At 26.5% G+C, this 22,570-nt stretch overlaps 1 protein-coding gene across 3 annotated transcripts in view; it reads right to left on the reverse strand.

The window, feature by feature from the left end:
* The window catches only part of LOC119601861, a 181,246-nt gene that overhangs the window by 86,436 nt on the left and 72,240 nt on the right, over positions 1-22,570 (reverse strand). The window contains exon 1 of one of the 3 annotated variants that reach the window (XM_037953080.1): positions 13,495-13,916. The exons of the other annotated variants lie outside the window; for them this stretch is intronic. The gene's annotated coding sequence lies outside the window, so the exon portion shown is untranslated. Of the gene's footprint in view, positions 1-13,494; positions 13,917-22,570 lie in introns of those variants that run through there. 3 annotated transcript variants of the gene reach the window in all.

Raw genomic sequence — 22,570 nt, forward strand, 5'->3', positions numbered from 1 at the left:
TTAAAAACGGATTGATTTTTCTAATTTAGCAACATGTTGCTGACCTTTATAAGAAATATTTGTCACGATCTTGATAAGAAATGAAAACTTTCATTAAGTGTTTAACAAATTTTAATTCTATAACATAATATTGGCTTTTTTCGAACAATTTTCTTGATTTTATTGCTAAAATGGTTCTTTGTCAACATGTTGCTGACCTTTATAAGTAATATTTGTTATTTTCATATTAAGAAATGGAAGTTGTTCCAGATATTTGTTAAATTTGAATACTTTAATAAGGAATTGATATCTATGCTGTAATTCAATGAAATTTAGGGTTAATTAATTTTCTCTTGGCAACATGTTGATGACCTCTGTTTGAAATATTTGTAAGGTTTTCAGCTGAGAAATGGAAATTTAGCTATTTTTCTGTTAAATTTTAGTTCTATGACAGTGTATTGAAGACTACCTTGTAATTGTTTGGATTTTATTTCAAAAATTTTCCTTGTGAACATGTTGCTGACCTTTATTAGTAATATTTGTTATTTTCACAGTTAAAAAATGGAAGTTGTTCTAAATTTTTGTTAAATTTGACTACTTTAACAAGGAATTGATGTCTATAATGTAATTCATTAAAATTTATTGCTACAATTTTCTTTTGGCAACATGTTGCTGACCTTTATACGAATTATTTGTCATTTTTATAATTAACAAATTGAAGTTTAGTTGATTTTATGTTAAATTTAAGTTGTATAACAAAGATTTGAGGTTTATCTGGTGATTTATTAGATTTTATCATTATAATTTCATTTTGCAACATGTTGCTGACCTTTATAAGAAGTATTTGTCATTTCAAAAGTTATAAATTGCCTTTTTAAAGAGTTGTTTGTTAAATTTTGTTATATTAACTAATAATTGAGGTTTGTATTGTAATTCAGTGGTTGTTATAGCTAAAATTTTCTTTCGCAACATGTTGCTGACCTTTATATTTTTCAATTTAAAAGTTAAGTATTGGATTTTTTTTTAAATTTTTATTAAATTTTGATTTTTACAAAGGGAATTGATGTTTATCTTATAATTTATTTGATTTAAATTTAATCATTTTCTAAAGCAACATGTTGCTAACCTTTTTAAGAAACATTTCTTATGGCTTTCATTTAGAAGCGAATAACTTTTTCAGCAATTTTGTTAAATTTGTTTTATATGCCATTGAGTTGAGGTGTATTTAGTAATATTTGGAATTTTATGGCTACAATGTTCTCTGGCAACATGTTGCTGACCTTTATTATTAACATTAGCTTCAATTAAAACAATTTTCTTTAATATTTTTTATATATTTCCATTGTTTTACTCACTTTTATTTGACTTTTTTTCTAGCAACATGTTGCTTAATCTGTTTAGCAACAAGTGTGTTTTTCTTGCTTAAGAAATGTGTTATATTTGTTTGTTTTATTAGAATTATAATTTAGGGCTACGAAATGTGTGTCAAAATCTTTTCATTTTATTTACATTAACAGTTAATAATAAAAATTATTGATTTGAAAGAAAAACCATTCTTTAGAATGTTTGTTTTCAAGAAGAAAGTTGTCTCATAATAAAAGTGTCTTTTGTATAACTAAATCTTTGAGACTTAAGTTGAAAAAATATTAAGCCGTTATCTTTAAAACAACAATAAAAAGCAGATACATAATTTAAATTTATTTTTGTCAAGATTTTTTTTGGAATCTTAAAAGTGTTACAAAAACCCGTTGTATAACACAGATATTTTTTTTATATATTTTAAACAAACATTCTTAATGTTAAACAAATTAATTCTTTCATATTTTTTTCTTAAAATTTTTTTATTGTTATTTTTGTTAAAGATTTTCGTTTTCATTTTGTGCTTAGAGAGGTAGGTAGGTATCACTTTCAAAGTTAGTTTTTAAGAATTTTTGCTTAATCATTTGTTGATTGAAAAGATTTGATGAGACACTTGTTTTACATAAAAATAGTTGATTGAAATTTTTATATAAAAAGTTTGCTTTTACAGCTGTTTTTAAAACAAAAAAAGATGATTAATGTTTAGAGAGGCTTGTCTAACTAATTATGTTTGGGTCTTAACTCTTTTGTTTAAAGGCTGAAACTACATAATTTTTCAGTTATGTTAACGGTTTTAAAACCTAAATAATCTTAACTAATTGTTAAAGCAATTAGCTGTTTAAAATTTTTCTTTTTCTTTAACATTAATTTGTTTTTTTTTTTTATAAAATTTCTTTTATATTTTTAATAATTTTTTTTTGCTTTAAAGAAAGTATTAATTTCATTTAGTTTGTTCCTCCTTCATTTCTTATTATTTCATATTTTGTTTTTATAAACACTTTTGCTTTTTTTTTCTTCTTTTTTATGTCTTGTCTATGATTTGTTTATTAATAAAAGTGAAATTTGTTTATCAAAAAAATTGCTGATTAATAATTAAAAAAATTTAGCAAGAAAAAATTTTATCCATTTTTATCTTTTTTTAAGGTGCCAGCAGCAGTTTGTGGTGTAAACTTGAAAGCAATAATTATAGAGTAGTTTTCTGTTTTCTTTCTAAAGAAATTAAAAAATTATTAACAAATTTGTTTAAAATTTTGGCAAGCAACGAGTTTAAAAGGTTAAATGTTTTGATAAGTTTAACTTAATTAGTGAAAAGCATATAATAGAAAAAGTGATATCATGATTTCAAACTTAAAAACTCAAGACAAAATTCACTTTCTTTAGAAATCATCAACTTAAATATTGTTTAATTAAAGTTATACACAAAAAAGGTATAACAAATTAAAATAAAAAGCAACAGCAACATGTTGACATTATTAAAAGGTCAGCAGCATTTAAAAGACAACAAAAACCAATCAAATGTATTGAATATACATTAAAAATATAAAAGAAATTATATCAGAAATGCAATAATTAATCAAGCAACATTTTGATAGCAAAAGGTCAGCAACATGTTGCCAAAAATAAAAAACAATATAATATTAGTTTAATTCTAATAAAGATGTTAAAGTTTTCATAAACATTTAAATCCAATATAATTAATACTAAATAAAAGTTTTTTGAAAAGGTCAGCAACATGTTGCAGAACAGTAAAGGTTAATTAAAATCCCAAAAAAAACGCCAGGGGAACATATTTTAGTAACTCAATAATAATAATAATACCATTTTATATATGTATGTATTTACAACAAATGTTTCTAGCAAAGGTCAGCAATATGTTGCCAAAAAGCTTATACGCCATTTAAGCAACAAAAAGTAAATAAAAAAATTTAACAAAAATTAAAGTAAATGAAACATACGTAACCTTTAATGAAAAGAAACATTTTATAGAAGTAAAAAACTTTACTAAAGGTCAGCAACATGTTGCAGAAGTCCCATTTTTTTCAACTATAAACAAATAAAGTGAAAGAAAGCAAACTACTGCTTTTGAGCATGTAAAAATTAAACAAATTATGCAAAAATTTCTCTTCTAAACAGCATTTGAAACCAATGTTTCTAACAAAGGTCAGCAATATGTTGCTAAAGCTATGTATTAAAACAAAGTTATTTAAAAAGTAAATAAAATAGAAAAAACTACTAACAAAAATTTAAGAAATAGCAGCAAAAGTTTTTTAATAAAAGTGAAGAACATATTATAGTACTATATAATTCTACTAAAGGTCAGCAACATGTTGCAAAAGAAATTTCTTTAAATATAAACCAAAAAACTGAAAGAAAACTATAGATTTGCTCTTGAGGATGTAAAGTATAATCAAAATGAGTTAAAGTCCCATCCCTTAACTGGGTTTTTTTAAAACAAATGTTTCTAACAAAGGTCAGCAATATGTTGCTAAAGCTTAATAATCAATTAAAGTTATTTCAACAGCAAAAAACAGACATAATCGTAAATGTAATTCTAGTAATTCAAACATATATGTTTACAATAAAGAACAGAAACATTTTATGTAAGTAAATTAAGTTTTGAAAGGTCAGCAACATGTTGCCAAAGCGAAATATTGCTTAAAATCGTTATTACCAAAGAAAATCTAAATAATTTGTTTAAACAATTTGTTTAATGTCAAAAATTAGTTGTAATAAAACTCAGCAACTTGTTACTAAGTTAAAATATTATTACAAACATAAAACGTATGTAGGTAATAATTTCTTTCTAAATTTATTTGTTCCTAGAATAACTTGTTGAATATTTTTCTAGCTGGCAGCTATTTTTAGCTTCTAAACACATTTGTTTTTTAACAAAAAAATCTTTAAAAAATATATAACCATCATTAACACCATTTACCGTTATTTGAAACTACTAAATAGTCAAAACACAGCAACTGTCGGAACATAAAATCTACCATTAGTAATAAACACTAACAGTTTAAATGCGTACATAACTACATATACAGCAACAATTAAGGTGAGGAGCTACTGTGTGCAGCAAAGTACCAAAAAAAAAAAAACAACAACAACAAATTACAGCAGCAGCAATAGCAACCAGTTTTGGTTCTTAAAATAACGTTTAAAAGGCTTTAAACCTCGGTATATATTTCTTTTATTGGGTGTTTGACATTAAACTTGATTTTGTTTAAACTAAAGTTGTAAACTTATTTTTCTTCAAAATAAGAAGTTTAAAGAAAATTTTAGTTAAGCAGATTTTAAGCTTAAGTTTAAGGTGTGAAAAAAATGCACAGAGTTTTATTTTTCATATAAACAATTTAGAACTATTAGAGGAGTTGAACTGCTTACAAAAGGTCAGCAACATGTTGCAAAAAGAAGGAACAATTTAAAAATATTTAGTTTTTGTCTACAGCCTAGTTTATAATCTAGTCTAAAGTCTAGTCTATCGTCTAGTCTATAGTCTAGTCTATAGTCTAGTCTATAGTCTAGTCTATAGTCTAGTCTATAGTCTAGTCTATAGTCTAGTCTATAGTCTAGTCTATAGTCTAGTCTATAGTCTAGTCTATAGTCTAGTCTATAGTCTAGTCTATAGTCTAGTCTATAGTCTAGTCTATAGTCTAGTCTATAGTCCTAGTCTATAGTCTAGTCTATAGTCTAGTCTATAGTCTAGTCTATAGTCTAGTCTGTAGTCTAGTCTGTAGTCTAGTCTATAGTCTAGTCTTTAGTCTAATCTATAGTCAAGTCTATAGTCTAGTCTATAGTCAGTCTATAGTCTTCTATAGTCTAGTCTATAGTCTAGTCTATAGTTTAGTCTATAGTCTAGTCTATAGTCTAGTCTATAGTCTGTCTATAGTCTAGTCTATAGTCTAGTCTATAGTCTAGTCTATAGTCTAGTCTATAGTCTAGTCTCTAGTCTAGTCTATAGTCTAGTCTATAGTCTAGTTCTATAGTCTAGTCTATAGTCTGTCTAGTTATAGTCTAGTCTAGTCTAGTCTAGTCTAGTCTAGTCTAGTCTAGTCTAGTCTAGTCTAGTCTAGTCTAGTCTAGTTAGTCTAGTCTAGTCTAGTCTAGTCTAGTCTAGTATAGTCTAGTCTAGCCTCTAGTCTAGTCTAGTCTAGTCTAGTTCTAGTCTAGTCTATAGTCTAGTCTATAGTCTTAGTCTATAGTCTCGTCTATAGGTCTTAGTCTAGTCTATGTCTAGTCTATAGTCTAGTCTATAGTCTAGTCTATAGCTAGTCTAGTTAGTCTATAGTCTAGTCTATAGTCTAGTCTATAGTCTAGTCTATAGTCTAGTCTATAGTCTAGTCTATAGTCTAGTCTATAGTCTAGTCTATAGTCTAGTCTATAGTCTAGTCTATAGTCTAGTCTATAGTCTAGTCTATAGTCTAGTCTATAGTCTAGTCTATAGTCTAGTCTATAGTCTAGTCTATAGTCTAGTCTATAGTCTAGTCTATAGTCTAGTCTATAGTCTAGTCTATAGTCTAGTCTATAGTCTAGTCTAGTCTAGTAGTCTAGTCTATAGTCTAGTCTATAGTCTAGTCTATAGTCTAGTCTATAGTCTAGTCTATAGTCTAGTCTATAGTCTAGTCTATAGTCTAGTCTATAGTCTAGTTCTATAGTCTAGTCTATAGTCTAGTCTATAGTCTAGTCTATAGTCTAGTCTATAGTCTAGTCTATAGTCTAGTCTATAGTCTAGTCTATAGTCTAGTCTATAGTCTAGTCTATAGTCTAGTCTATAGTCTAGTCTATAGTCTAGTCTATAGTCTAGTCTATAGTCTAGTCTATAGTCTAGTCTATAGTCTAGTCTATAGTCTAGTCTAGTTAGGTTAGCATATATAGTCTATAGTCTGTCTATGTCTAGTCATAGTTAGTCTGTTAGTCTATAGTTTCTTGTCAGCTAATAGTCTATAGTCTGTCTATAGTCTAGTCTATAGTATAGTCTAGTCTATATCTAGTCATAGTCTAGTCTATAGTCCTAGTCTAAGTCTAGTCTATAGTCTAGTCTATAGTCTATAGTCTAGTCTTGTCTCGCTATAGTCTAGTCTATAGTCTAGTCTATAGTCTAGTATATATCTAGTTATAGTCTAGTCTATAGTCTAGTCTTAGTCTAGTCTATAGTCTAGTCTATAGTCTGTCTATAGTCTAGTCATAGTATAGTCTATAGTCTAGTCTATAGTCTAGTCTATTAGTATATTCTATAGTCTATCTATAGTCTAGTCTATAGTATAGTCTATTAGTCTAGTCTATAGTCATGGTCTATAGTCATAGTCCTATAGTCTAGTCTATCGCTAGTCTATAGTTCTAGTCTATAGTCTAGTCTATTAGTCAGTCTATTCTATAGTCTAGGTCTATAGTCTTAGTCTATAGTCTAGTCTATAGTGCTAGTCTATAGTCTAGTCTAAGTCTAGTCTATAGTCTAGTATAGTCTAGTTCTATAGTCTAGTCTATAGTCTAGTCTATAGTCTAGTCTATAGTCTAGTCTATAGTCTAGTCTATAGTCTAGTCTATAGTCTAGTCTATAGTCTAGTCTATAGTCTAGTCTATAGTCTAGTCTATAGTCTAGTCTATAATCTAGTCTATAGTCTAGTCTATAGTCTAGTCTATAATCTATTCTATAGTCTTGTGTTATATTTTAGCCAAATAAAACTGTTGTTAGACAGTTTCTCTATAGTGACCAAAATAAATTGTTTAAAATTTTAGTGATATAAAAAAATATTGCTAACAAAGGTCAGCAACATGTTTCTGCAACAAAATATGTGTTTAATTAAGATCTCTAATATATAGCTAAAGCAAAATATATTTAAAAACCATATAATGAATAGAACCTCAAACATAGTTTTACAAAAAGTTTGTTTCTTATAAACAAATGTTTCTAATTAGGGTCAGCAACATGTTGCCAAAGCGAATCAATGGATATTCTATAGAAATATTGAAAAGTTATTAAAGAAAAATTTCTTTTCATATTGATTTCTAATTATTAGTTTAAAAAAACAATAAAACTCATTAGGGATTCTTAATAATAATTCCATTTTAAACTCCCAGCAGTGGCTCAAGACTTTTACAAAAGAATTTGTAGTTTAAAACAAAAACTTTTATTGTTTTTTTTTCTACATATTTTCTCATAACAAACTGCATTCTTTCTGGATTTTTTTTTTTTGATTTACTTTAACATAAGTTCGCTTTTAGTTTTTTGTTTCAATACCTTAATTTACATTAAAATGCAGGCATCAGTTCGTATATGTGTGTGTATTGAGTTTGACCTTAATTTCACTTAAACAAGGTTTTATATGTTTTGTGGGCTTTTCTTTCTATATTAAATGAATGAAAAAGAAGAAAAAAAAGCATTTTAAGCAAACCAAACATGTTCTGATTTCTTTAGCTTTTGGAAAGTAATTTGAATGTGTTTTGTATAAGTGTGTTTATGGGAACTTTAAAATGGTTTGATTTGAAACTGACTAAAAGATCTAGGCAATAAGATTTCAAATTTAAGTTTGTTTCCAGAAAAAGTAATTGCCTTTAAAGAGGTGGTAATTGTGGCAAGATAAATTTTCTGAAATAAATACTGCTGCCAAATGGTAATTTATCAAAATTGAACATGATTAATCAAAAGCGCAGTAAAATAGGAGAAACAAAAGAAGATTAGGAGGGTTAAGGTTTGAGGCTGAAGTAAGGGATAACTAAGGTTTAATAAAATTCTGTAAAAGTCTTTTTACTTCACTATATTGTAGGGGTCAGCAACATGTTGCAAGTTCTAAAACTTGATTTATAGAAGAAAAATATAAGAAAATTGCTAGATGGACATTCATTGCTGAATGTATGAACCAAATTTTATCAAATTTACCATTTTAAAGCAAGTTTAGAACAAATGTTTCTATAGAAAAAGGTCAGCAACATGTTGCTTAATTCAAAAATTGTCTAAAACTCATTTAAACTTACAAAATAGTATCCAGTTTTAAGAAACCAAAGTAATGAAATGAAATTTTTCTAAAACTAAGGTCAGCAACATGTTGCAGAAGAAAATATATGAAATTATTGAAAGAAATTTAACGGAAATTTCGAAATGGACTTTTATTTAAGACCCTGCCAAACAATTTTCAAAAAGTATCACAGTTCTGTGTTTAGAACTAATGTCTCTACAACAAAGGTTAGCAACATGTTGCAGAAGAAAAATGCGAAATTATTAAAGAAAATGTGAAGTAAATTGATAGACAGAATATCATTTAAGATAAAACATCAGAAATAGTAAAAAGTTTTATGAAATGAAACTTGAAATAAGGTCAGCAACATGTTGCAGAAAGAAAAAATGTGATATTATTGAAAGAAACTTGAAGTAAATTGCTAGGCAGATTTTTATTAAGTCAAGCAAAACAAATTTTTCCAAATAATCGTTTTTGAACTGAGTTTATAATCAATATTTCTATAACAAAAGGTCAGCAACATGTTGCAAATGAAAAATATGAAATTATTGAAGAAAATGTAAAGTAAATTGATAGACGGACTTTCATTTAAGATCATGCAAATAAAATTTTACAAAATATCACATTTGAAACTGTGTTTAGATTAAATATGTTTAAAAAAAAAGGTCAGCAACATGTTGCAGAAGAATAAATAAGAAATTAGTAAAGAAAATGTGAAGTAAATTGATAATAGGACTTTCAATTAAGATGGATGTTCAGAAATAGTTAAGAGTTTTATGAAATAAAGGCACAAGAATAAAATTTTCTAAAACTAAAGGTCAGCAACATGTTGCAGACGTAAAATATTACATGACAATAAAGTAAATTGATAAAGAAACTTGGTTTTTAAAATATACAGCAAATAGTTTAACTAATTTCAATATAATTGTGATTTCTTATTGGTGTTTAGACTAAATATTTCCCGGAAAAGGTCAGCAACAAGTTGCTAAAGTAAATTAGGACATAAATCGTATTTAAACTTGAAAAAATTTAAAAAGTTTTAAAAAAACTGTCTTAATGGAAAGAAATTTTTGCAATGAAAAGGTCAGCAACATGTTGCTTAAGAAAACTACTACACTGTAAATATTAAATTCCAATAAAATCATAAAATTTTAAAGATTTCTTTGCAAACAGAAGCACTAATTCCTAATGCCAAACAATGGTTTTGTAATGTTTTTAAAACACCTAGAATTAATGCCTTCAATAAAAAAATAGTGTTGAGCAAATAACAATTTTATTATAAACATTTATCTATAGTTAATGTGAGTAATTTCTTTTATTTACAACCACCAGTTTTAATTGATTTATTTTAAAATCTTTCTTTTGATAGACTAATGCAGCTTTTTTCAATATCCCCATAAAGGAAATGATATTTTTTTATTAAGATTTTTCCTATAATTTCCAACGGTTTTATTTAATGTTGTTCTAAATAAATCGTTGGTTTCTAATGCAAAGGAAATGTTTAGTTTTTTTGTGTGTGGAAATGATTTGCATGCAATTGTTAGAAGATAGAGAGAAAGGAAGAAAAGATTTAATATGAAAGAATGATGTGAACATATTTAGTTTATAATGCGGACAGCAGAACGGTTTTTAGGAAAAAATCTATTAGTTTGGTGAGAAAACTTAATGAATTATGAACTTTTATGCAATAATTTGCTTTAGCAACATGTTGCTGACCTTTTGTTACAAAAATTTAATCTTAACTCTAATAACATGGAATATTATATGACAAATTTTGTTAACTTATTGCTGTACAACCTCGAAAGTAAATTAATATTTAATTTTATAGCTTTCTTAAGCAATATTTTTTATCTGCAACATGTTGCTGACCTTAGTTTTAGAAATATTACAATCACGGCTTTTATCTCATAAAACTCTTTGCTTTTTTTGAATTTTTTTCTTAACTGAATCACTATCTAACAATTTACTTCTAATTTTCTTTAATAATTTAATATTTTTTCTTTGGCAACATGTTGCTGATCTTAGTTTTAGAAATATTATAATCTACTGCTTTAATCTCATAAAACTCTTTACTTTTTTTGAAGTTTCTTCTTAACTGAATCACTGTCTAACAATTTACTTAAAATTTTCTTTAATAATTGAATATTTTTTCTTCAGCAACATGTTGCTGACCTTAGTTTTAGAAATATTACAATCTACTGTTATAAATTCATAAAACTCTTTACTTTTTTTAAAGTTTCTTCATAAATGAAATTCCATTTATCAATTCACTTAAAATTTTCTTTAACAATTACATATTTTTTCTTCTGCAACATGTTGCTGACCTTAGTTTTAGAAATATTACAATTATAGCTTTAATTTCATAAAACTCTTTACTTTTTTGAAGTTTCTTCATAGCTGAATCACTGTCCAACAATTTGCTTCAAATTATCTATAATAATTGAATAATTTTTCTTCAGCAACATGTTGCTGACCTTAGTTTTAGAAATATTAAAATCTTCTGTTGTAATTTCATAAAATTCTTTTTTCAGCAACATGTTGCTGATCTTGTGCTATAGATGATATTTTGTGAAATTTGTTTTGCTATATTTTAAATAAAAGTTCTTCTAGCAATTTACTTCAAGTTTTCTTAAATATTTGTATATTATTTCTTTGACAACATGTTGCTGACCTTGTATTTGGTAATATTACCTTTCATTGCTTTAGTTTCTTAAAATTTCTTAAGATTTGTAAAGTTTAAAGGGGTTTTTGGTTACTTAACAAGGTCTTTAAAGTTTAAATGAGTTTCATACAATATTTTTATCCAGCAACATGTTGCTGACCTTTAGCTAGAGAAAAATTGGTACTAAACCTAGTTCAAAATGGAATATTTAGTGAAATTCGGTTTGAAATGAGATTTTATTTAAGATTTTTGTTTAAATATTCCAAAAATTTTATTCTAAAATTGAAACGAAATCAAAAAAAAAAAAATGTTTCAAATTTCTGAAAATTTTATTGAAAATTTAAAGATTTTAGTAGAAATTTAAAGAATTTAGTTGAAATTTAAGGAATTTAGTAGAAATTTAAAGAATTTTGTTGAAATTTAAAAAATTTTGTTCAATTTGCTGAATATTTCTTAGAATTCCAAAAATTTTATTCGATTTTCAAAAATTTTCTACAAAATTTGTTTAAAATTTTGAATTTAGATCGAAATTGTCTTTGAACTTTAAATTGTTTATCAAAATTTTATTTAAATTCCAAACTTAGTTCAATATATTGTTTATATTTGAGAAAAATTTTTTTAAATTTTAAAAATTTTCAAAATATTTGACTGAAATTCATTTTGTTGAAATTTCAATATTTTCGATATTTTGTTTTATTGAAAATGTATTCAAATATAAAAATTTTGTTAAAATTTTAAAATTTTCTTTCGAATTTCAAAACTTTTGTTCAAAATTTGTTTAAAACTCCAGACTAAGTTCAACATTTTGTTTATATTTCAGAAAAAATTGTTAAAAATTTTGTGGAATTTTTAAATTTTTTATTAAAATTGTGTTCAAATATCAAAATTTTGTTAAAATTTCAAAATTTTCTTTCGAATTTCAGAACTTTTGTTCAAAATTTGTTTAATACTCTAGACTAAGTCCAACATTTTGTTTATAATTCAGAAAAAAATTTTAAAATTCTGTTGAAATTTTAAAAATTTTTATTGAAATTGTGTTTAAATATAAACATTTTTTTAAAATTTCAAAATTTTCTTTCTACTTTCAGAACTTTTGTTCAAAATTTGTTTAAAACTTCAGACTAAGTTCAACATTTTGTTTATATTTGAGAAGAAATTGTTAAAATTTTGTTGAAATTTAAGAAATTTTATTGAAATTTTATAGAAAATTTTGTTGAAATTTAAGAAATGTTGTTGAAATTTAAGAAATTTTGTTCAAATTTTCTTATAAATCCAAAAATTTTGCTTAATTTTAAAACTTTCTTTCAAATTTTATTTATATTTGAGAAAAACTTGTTAAAATTTTTTGGAATTTTTGAAATTTTGCTAAAATTTTAAACAATTTTTAAAATTTTGTTTAAAAGAGTTCAAATTTTGTTTGCAATTTTAAAATGTCTTCATTTTGTTTAAAATTACATGTCTTATTTATAGTTTTTGTAAAATTTCCAATTTTGTAAAATTTTTAAATTTTTGAAAATGTCGAATTTTATTCGAAATTGTCGATTTTTGTGCAAAATTGTCAATATCTATTCAAAATAAAAACTTTTTGTTTAAATTTCCATTTAATTGTTTTAAATATAAAAGTTTTAAAAATTTCATTAAAATTTCAATATTTTTTCAAAAATTTTAGAATTTTTTTAATTTTATCGAAATTTCAATCTTACAATTTTTTCAAAATTTCTGATTTTTTTAAATGTTTTTAAATTTTCTTAAATATTTTATAATTTCCTTAAATTTTTCAAAATTTTCTTAAATTCTTTTTAATTTTTTTTTAAATTTTATCAAAATTTTCTTAAAATTTTTCAAAATTTTCTTAAATTTTTTAAATTTTTTTTTCAATTGTTTCAAATTTTCTTAAAATTTTCAAATTTTCTTAACATTTTTCAAAATTTTCCTGAAATTTTTCAAATTTTTCAAAATTTTGTAATTTTTTTTTTCAAAATTTTTACAGTTTCCAAGTTTCTTTCTTAAATCTTTTGTTTCTGATTAAGAACATTTTTTATATTTTTGGAAATTCTGTAGCTTTTATGAAACTTTTCTTTTAAAATTGCAAAAATTTTCAAGTTTATCTCTTAAGTCTTTTGTTTTTGTATAAATATCCTCTGAAGAAATGGTTTAATTTGCAAATAATTGCTTTATTCCTTCATTCAAAACTTAGAACACTTGCAGGAAACATGTTGCTGTGAAGAAGTCCTTTTAACTGTTTTATTAGCAGCAGTTTTTAATTGTTAATTAAGTTGTATTTCATTTCTTTAGAAAATTTTGAAAAAATATTTTACAATTTTAAAAATTTGTTGAAATATTTTTATATATTATTTTGTTGCTTTTTTTTTGTTTATTTGTTATTACTTGGTCCTTATTCAATTACACCTTTTCTTTAATTTTTATAATTTTTTTGCATAATTATTACAATCAAGTTTTGTTCTTAAGTCTTTTGTTTTAAAATGCACTTATATTAAGAAGTTTGTTTTTAATTTATTTTTAATTTTTCTTTTAACATACCTTTTCTTTTGTTAAGAAAACACTTTATTATGTTGATAATTAGCAGATAATTTTATTCAAAAATTTTTAAATATTTTTGAATATTGTTTTTTTTAGAACTTTTTGTTAAAACACTTTTTTTCGATGTAGATTTTAGTTATTTGCTTTATAAATATATTGCACAATTGTTGTTGTTTCTTTTTTTAAATAAATTTTTAATAATTATTTTCGTTTTGTTTCAACAAGAAGGAGTCTTTTCTTTTGAAAAAGAAATTCGTTTTTTTTTTTGCTTTTTTCTAAATAAAAATAATCCACAGGAAGCTAACAAAACACTTTATATGAGAGCTGTTAAAGACCCCTTTTTTTTTGTTCTTTCTTTTTTATTAACTATAACTTTTTAAATTTCCCACCGATGTTAACTCCACAATTGCATCATGAGCAATGACTTTGAACCTGTAAAATTTGTCTCTTTTATGCCTTTAGACAAGGTCTCCACACAGAACAGAAGACAGCTTAAAGAAGTGCTAGAAAAATAATTGGCGTTTTTTGTACAAAACCCCTCTTGCTCTTCGACGCTAAATAAAACATATTCTGTTTAGACCAACTTAAATGGAGAAAAGCCAGCAAAAGCAAAAGAGTTTACCAGCACAACACACAACAAACCTTTAAAACAGAGAAAGCAATAAGAAAGATCTTAAACACACACATACACACACACACACACGATTAGTCAACAACAGCTAACAGAAAAGAAAGAAGTTAACATGGTAAAACTCTAAATCAGCTAACAGTCAAAGAGCCTTAACATAACTCTCTCTCCGCCATTACAAGTTCAAGGTTTTTCTTACTCAAGTGTAGAGTTTCTCTCCCTCTATTTCTCTTTCTTACCACTCTTTAGCCCTGAACTTGAACATAATGTCTAAGCCAAACATCTAGCTAAACAACTGACTCTTGCCTCAACCTGAAGTTAGTATTGCAGTTGCAGTGTTGTGTAAAGCTTGTTCTTACTCCAACTCCATCAGCAACATAAGATCAAGGTTATTTCTGCTAATAAGTGTTAAATGATTTTTCTTTTAATGGAATTTCTTTAAAAGAAATTACACACAGACACACCTTCATACTGGAAATACAAAACTTGTATCAACAGCCATCAATTACTGCCAAGATTTATTTCCAATTTTGGGTTTTAGTTGTTCTGTAATGTCGGTAGTCTGTTTAACAAACTAACAAATTCTAATTAGCTAAAACAAATTAGAATTTATTTTAGATAAATAAGCTAAAATACAACTTTCTAGTAGAATTTATAGCAAATGTTTGGAATCAAATACTATACTAAGAAAATTGTTTGCAGGAAATAAATTTTTGAAGAAAAACTACAAGATTTTGGAGAATTTTCTATATAAAAATAAATAGAACTAAACCAGAACTAGAACAGAACTAAAACAGAACACTAGAACAGAACTAGAACAGAACTAGAACAGAACTAGAACAGAACTAGAACAGAACTAGAACAGAACTAGAACAGAACTAGAACAGAACTAGAACAGAACTAGAACAGAACTAGAACAGAACTAGAACTAGAACAGAACTAGAACAGAACTAGAACAGAACTAGAACAGAACTAGAACAGAACTAGAACAGAACTAGAACAACTAGAACAGAACTAGAACAGAACTAGAACAGAACTAGAACAGAAAGAAAGAACTAGAACAGAACTAGAACAGAACTATAACAGAACTAGAACAGAACTAGAACAGAACTAGAACAGAACTAGAACAGAACTAGAACAGAACTAGAACAGAACTAGAACAGAACTAGAACAGAACTAGAATAGAACTAGAACAGAACTAGAACAGAACTGAAAGAACTAGAACAGAACTAGAACAGAACTAGAACAGAACTAGAACAGAACTAGAACAGAACTAGAACAGAACTAGAACAGAACTAGAACAGAACTAGAACAGAACTAGAACAGAAACTAGAAACTAGAACAGAACTAGAACAGGAACTAGAACAGAACTAGAACAGAACTAGACAGAACTAGAACAGAACTAGAACAGAACTAGAACAGAACTAGAACAGAACTAGAACAGAACTAGAACAGAACTAGAACAGAACTAGAACAGAACTAGAACAGAACTAGAACAGAACTAGAACAGAACTAGAACGAACTGAACAGAACTAGAACAGAACTAGAACAGAACTAGAACAGAACTAGAACAGAACTAGAACAGAACTAGAACAGAACTAGAACAGAACTAGAACAGAACTAGAACAGAACTAGAACAGAACTAGAACAGAACTAGAACAGAACTAGAACAGAACTAGAACAGAACTAGAACAGAACTAGAAACTAGAACAACTAGAACAGAACTAGAACAGAACTAGAACAAACTAGAACAGAACTAGAACAGAACTAGAACAGAACTAGAACAGAACTAGAACAGAACTAGAACAGAACTAGAACAGAACTAGAACAGAACTAGAACAGAACTAGAACAGAACTAGAACAGAACTAGAACAGAACTAGAACAGAACTAGAACAGAACTAGAACAGAACTAGAACAGAACTAGAACAGAACTAGAACAGAACTAGAACGAACTAGAACAGAACTAGAACAGACTAGAACATAACTAGAACAGAACTAGAACAGAACTAGAACAACAGAACAGAACTAGAACAGAACTAGAACAGAACTAGAACAGAACTAGAACAGAACTAGAACAGAACTAGAACAGAACTAGAACAGAACTAGAACAGAACTAGAACAGAACTAGAACAGAACTAGAACAGAACTAGAACAGAACTAGAACAGAACTAGAACAGACTAGAACAGAACTAGAACAGAACTAGAACAGAACTAGAACAGAACTAGAACAGAACTAGAACAGAACTAGAACAGAACTAGAACAGAACTAGAACAGAACTAGAACAGAACTAGAACAGAACTAGAACAGAACTAGAACAGAACTAGAACAGAACTAGAACAGAACTAGAACAGAACTAGAACAGAACTAGAACAGAACTAGAACAGAACTAGAACAGAACTAGAACAGAACTAGAACAACTAGAACAGAACTAGAACAGAACTAGAACAGACTAGAACCGAACTAGAACAGAACAGAACTAGAACAGAACTAGAACAGAACTAGAACAGAACTAGAACAGAACTAGAACAGAAGAACAGAACTAGAACAGAACTAGAACAGAACTAGAACAACTAGAACAGAACTAGAACAGAACTAGAACAGAACTAGAACAGAACTAGAACAGAACTAGAACAGAACTAGAACAGAACTAGAACAGAACTAGAACAGAACTATAATGAGAAATTTTAAATTTTTCATTGTTGACATCATGTAAACTATGTGTAAACAATAGGTTAGAATCCACATATGTACTTTAAAAATTCCAAAACAAAAGTATTAAAGATGAAAAAAACTAAAATTTACATTGTTGACATCATGTAAGCAATGTGTAAATTAAAAGTTACCATCCACTTAATTAATAAATTCCAACAGAAAAGTGTTTAAGATGAAAAAATCTTAAATTTTGCAAATAATATAAAATAGTATTAAAAGTACAGAAAATCCATTTTCTTTGACATTATACCCATCACCTTAATAACTTTTGCCATCATTAAACTATTTTGTGTTAAAACGAATAAATATTTGTTTCTTAATTCCCTCATAAACCAATTACTTTTGCCTTTTCTTTGTCATTTAAACTTACAAAGAAAAAACATTAAAAAATAATTTTATTGACAAAAGTAAAAGCTGCCTTTTCGAGCAAAACTATTATTGAAAAATATACAAACCATAACTAATAAACTAAAAAAGAAAAAATGAAGACAAAAATCAAATCAAATAAAATTTCAAATTATTGACAAAAAAAATGAAAAAGAAACCGAGTAGTGGAAATAAATCTTTAAATTGCTAAATAAATATTTAGAGCATATTCAGGGGTTTGTATATAAGAAAGTCTTGCGGTCATTTGTTAAGACATTAAGGTGTTGAAATTACAATAATAAACCGCAAAAAAAAAAACAAGAAAATACTATTAGATGGAAATATGTTTTATAAAAGCAGATATGGTGAAGATAGATGGACGGACGGACGGACGGACAGATGGATGGACGGACGGACGGATGGACGGACAGATGGATGGATGGACAGACAATCATATAGACAATATTTTTCATAATAACAAAAAGCGTACAAAATTTGTTAAAAAAGAAGATTGCTAAGAAAGAGTCAGAAATTGTTGCTTTTTTTCAAGATTAAAACTTTAATTATTAGAACGATGTGACCAAATGAACGTCAACAGTTGAAGAATGTATGCACATGTGTTGAAATGGTGTTTTTGCCAGTCTGTATAATGAAATGTTTGTCCATAATGATGATGATCATGTTGACCATAGAGTGGAAAAAGTGGGTGCCTGTGTTAGAAGAAATTACAAAGAAAAAAACATATGTAAAGATTAAACTGAAACCCCTATAGGAAAATTCTAATAAGAACAACTTTGAAGGTAAATTTCTTAAATAAAACTTTATAAATAAATCTTTTCTTTATAAAGTAATAGATTTCTTTGGTTACACAAACATTTCCTATTGACCCTTTTGCTTTTTGTCTGCAATTAAAGTCTTTGCCAAGTCTAAAGCAATTTTCACAAATTCAACAACAATTTGCATTTAGTACAGCATCTGCCTCAGAGCTTGGTATCATCATGGTAGTTTTTCTTTTTTTTTTTTTGTTCCATGTTGTCATCGTCATCAGCCTCATCATCATCATATGGCTGCAACGCAACAGCTGTCGAAGATGATTTGACACGGTTAATGTCACTGTCTTGTGTTTTAGTTTTTTATACTTATTCTTTATCTAGCTTCTTATATTTCTTCTTTAAACTTTCAGTAGTTTTCCTAGATTTCAAAGACACGTTGTTACAATAATCAAAGACAAAAGACTCCATTGCCTGGTCTACAACGGTTTTATTGCTCGTATTAAAATTTTAGTTTTTTTCTTTTTTCAAACCAAATTCTAATGATCATTATTTGTTGTATTTGTATTTGGTGTCTTCTAATTATTTATACAGATTCTTTTAAAAAGATTTTGTTACGCTTTCCCAGCCAGCCACTCAGTCAGCTAACTCTAACTATGAGTTTTTGTTGGTGTCTTTTGTTTTTCATATAACAGAGATTTTTTAGTGAAATGAAAATCTAAAGTAATTTAAGATTTATAAAGTAAATGTTAATATTTTCTTTATACTAATGAAATTTTTTATGAATTTATTTTGTATTTATGACAAAAATTTTTAAAATAAATAAATTTATATGAATTTCTTTAAATATTTGTTATATTTCTTAATATTTACCTATTGTTTACATGATGTCAACAATGTAAAATTTACGTTATTTTCATTCTTAAAGCTTTTCCATTTGAATTTTTTATGTATGTGGATTCTAACCTATTATTTACACATTGTTTACCTAATGTCAACTATGGAAAATTAAAGCTTTTTTCCTTCAAATACATAAATTTTCATCCTCAATACCTTCACGTTAGAATTTTTCAATTATATGGTTTCTAACCTATTGTTTACACATTGTTTACATGAGGTCAACAATGTAACATTAAGATATTTTCGTCCTTAATACTTTCCCTTTGGAAATTTTTAAATATATGGATTTTAACCTATTGTTTACACATTGTTTACATGATGTAATTAATGTAAAATTTAGATTTGTTCATACTAAACACTTTCCCATTGGAATTTTGAAAGCATGTGGATTGTAACTCATTATTTATACATTGTTTACATGATTTCTTCCTCAATACTTTCCTGTTTAAATTTGCTTAGTTATGTCATTGTTTACATGACAGAAAAAGTGTAAAATTTAAGATATTTGCATCCTTAATACTTTTGCTGTGAATTTTGTTTGATTATGTCATTGTTTGTTCATTGTTTACATGCTGTCAACAATGTAAAATTTAGCTATTTTCATTCTCAAAACTTTTCAGTTGGAATCCGTTTAAGCATGTGTATTCTAACCTATAATTTACACATTGTTTACATGATGTCAACAATGTAAAATGTATATTTATTCTCCTTGAATACTTTCTAGTCAGTAGTTAAAACTATAGAATGATCTATAGTCCAGATTATAGAGTGGTCTATATTCCAGACTATAGAGTGGTCTATAGTCCAGACTATAGAGTGGTCTATAGTCCAGACTATAGACTGGTCTTTAGTCCAGTTTATAGCTTAGACTGTAGAGTAAATTATAGTCCAGACTATAGACTAATCTATAGTCCAGACTATAGACTAATCTATAGTCCAGTATATAGACTAATCTATAGTCCAGATTATAGACTGATCTATAATCCAGACTGTAGATTAATCTATAGTCCAGACAATAGACTACTGTATAGACTTGACTATAAACTGATCTATAGGTTGATCTATAGTCCAGACTATAGACTGATTTATAGACCAGACTATAGGCTTGTCTATTGTCCAGGCTATATATTGATATATAATTCAGACTATAGACCGATCTATAGTTCAGATTATAGACTGATCTATAGAGTAGACTATAGACTGAAGTATAGTTCAGATTATAAACTGATCAAAAGTTCAGAGTAATCTATAGTGCAGATTATAGACTGATCTATAATCCAGACTATAATGTAATCTATAGTCTAGACTATAGACTGCTCAATAGTCCAGATTATAGACTGATCAATAGTCCAAACTATAGACTGGTCAATAGTCCAAACTATAGACTGATCTATAGTCCAGACTATAGATTCATTTTTGGTCCAGACTCAATATTTACATGATGTCATCAATTACAGTTTACAAATTTTAAAACATTGTAGTCATAGCTTTTTACAAATTATGAGCTCTGCCTCTAAAACAAATTGTCTTAAAACAATAAACAATTTTGTTAAAAGAATGTTAAAAGTATTTGGTTAAAACAACAAAAAAAAACTAAACAAACAATCAACAAACAAATGTGTGAAAAGTAGGAATATTTGATATCTACCGTTAAAGCGAGGGAGGGATAGTTAAAGAATTAATAAAGCAAATACCAAAACAAATACATAAATAGAAAAGACAAACAAACCATTAGTGTAGTTAAAATGTAAGAAAACAAAAGACTTTAGAAAACAAACATGAAACTAAGAAAAAATACATTTTTTTTACTTAAAGTTAAATTCTTAATAATTTAGCTTTTAGTTAAAGATTTGCCAAAAATTTAAGTTAATAAGTTAGTTTTAAAGAAAGTTTTTGTAAATATTTTTGTTAAAAACTCTTAGCTGTAAAGAATTGTAGCGTAAATATTTCAAATATTTGCACTGGCTTTCTGCTAATATACTTAAAATATAAATAAATAATAATGATACAAAAAAAAAAATTGAAAAAAAATAGCACTAAACAACTTAACACATAAAATCAACCAAGCATTCTACTTGGGTCATTGTCATTTAATGACTAAAACAGCAACAACAATAACAAAAGAAACAAAACACACACATACACACGGTAAACCAAATAAACCACCAACCAAAGTCTAACAGAAAGATGGTCGGATGGACAGACAGACAAACAGACGGACGGACAGATAAACAGTGTTTTATAAAAATCATAATTTTTTTCATTCTATTCACTTACTGTTAATTAACAGGTGTCTTGACGGGTTAAACTTTCTGGTTTTTGGTTGAGCCAGCAGTTAAACAACGTTATATCAATCATTTTTTGTTTAACCAAAAAAAGAAACAAGACATACAATTGCAAAGAAACAAAATCCGTTGACATAACTGAATTTACGGCTAGTTAACAGCCGCAGGAGGGCTAAGACATAGACTAACTAATTGACAAAAAGACTATTAAGGTGACAGCTACAAAAGCAAATAAATCAAGATTAATATAACACAACAGCCTTGAGGCGAATAATATAAAGAATATATCAAATTTCCACACAAAATCTATAATTTACATTGTTGACATGAGGTAAACAATGGGTAAACAATATAAAATACTTGAAATATTTCAAAATTTCTCAAGGAATATTATTCGTAATAAAGAAAACTTAATTTTACATTGTTGACACCATGTAAACAATAGGTAAATAATGTGAAATATTCAAGATATTTTAAACAGTCTTAAGGAATATTATTCGTAATGATTCATTCATGTAAACAATAGGTAAACAATATAAAATACTTGAGATATTTCAAAAATTCTTAAGGCATATTATTCTTAATAAAGAAAACTTCATTTTACATTGTTGACCTCATGTAAACAATAGGTAAAACATGTGAAATATTCAAGATATTTTAAAAATTCTTAAGGAATATTATTCGTCATGAAAAATTCTTCATTTTACATTGTTGACCTCATTTAAACAATGGGTAAACAATATAAAATACTTGAGATATTTTAAAAATTCTTAATGAATATTATTCTTAATAAATAAAACTTCATTTTACATTGTTGACCTCATGTAAACAATGGGTAAACAATATAAAATACTTGAGATATTTCAAAAATTCTTAATGAATATTATTCTTAACAAAGAAAACTTCATTTTACATTGTTGACACCATGTAAACAATGGGTAAACAATATGAAAAACTTGAGATATTTTCAAAATTTCTTAATGAATATTTTCCTAATAAAAGAAACTTAATTTTACATTGTTGACATCATGTAAACAATAGGTAAACAATATGAAATACTTGAGATATTACAAAAATTCTTAAGTAATATTATTTGCCATAGAAAAATCTTTAATATACATTGTTGACCTCATGTAAACAATAGGTAAATAATGTGAAATATTCAAAAAATTACAAAAAATCTTAAGGAATATTATTCGTAATGAAAAAAATTTCATTTTACATGATTGACCTCATGTAAACAATAGGTAAACTATATGAAATACTAAAGATATTTCAAAAATTCTTAAGGAATATTATTCGTAATGAAAAAAGCTTCATTTTGCAATGTTGACACCATGTAAACAATAGGTAAAGAATGTGAAATGTTCAAGATATTTTAAACAGTCTTAAGGAATATTATTCGTAATGATT

The sequence above is a fragment of the Lucilia sericata genome, unplaced genomic scaffold (genome assembly GCF_015586225.1).
Source record: "Lucilia sericata isolate MDLA Ls3-8-SP2 unplaced genomic scaffold, ASM1558622v1 Contig000194F_arrow, whole genome shotgun sequence".
Taxonomy (NCBI): Eukaryota; Metazoa; Arthropoda; class Insecta; order Diptera; family Calliphoridae; genus Lucilia; species Lucilia sericata.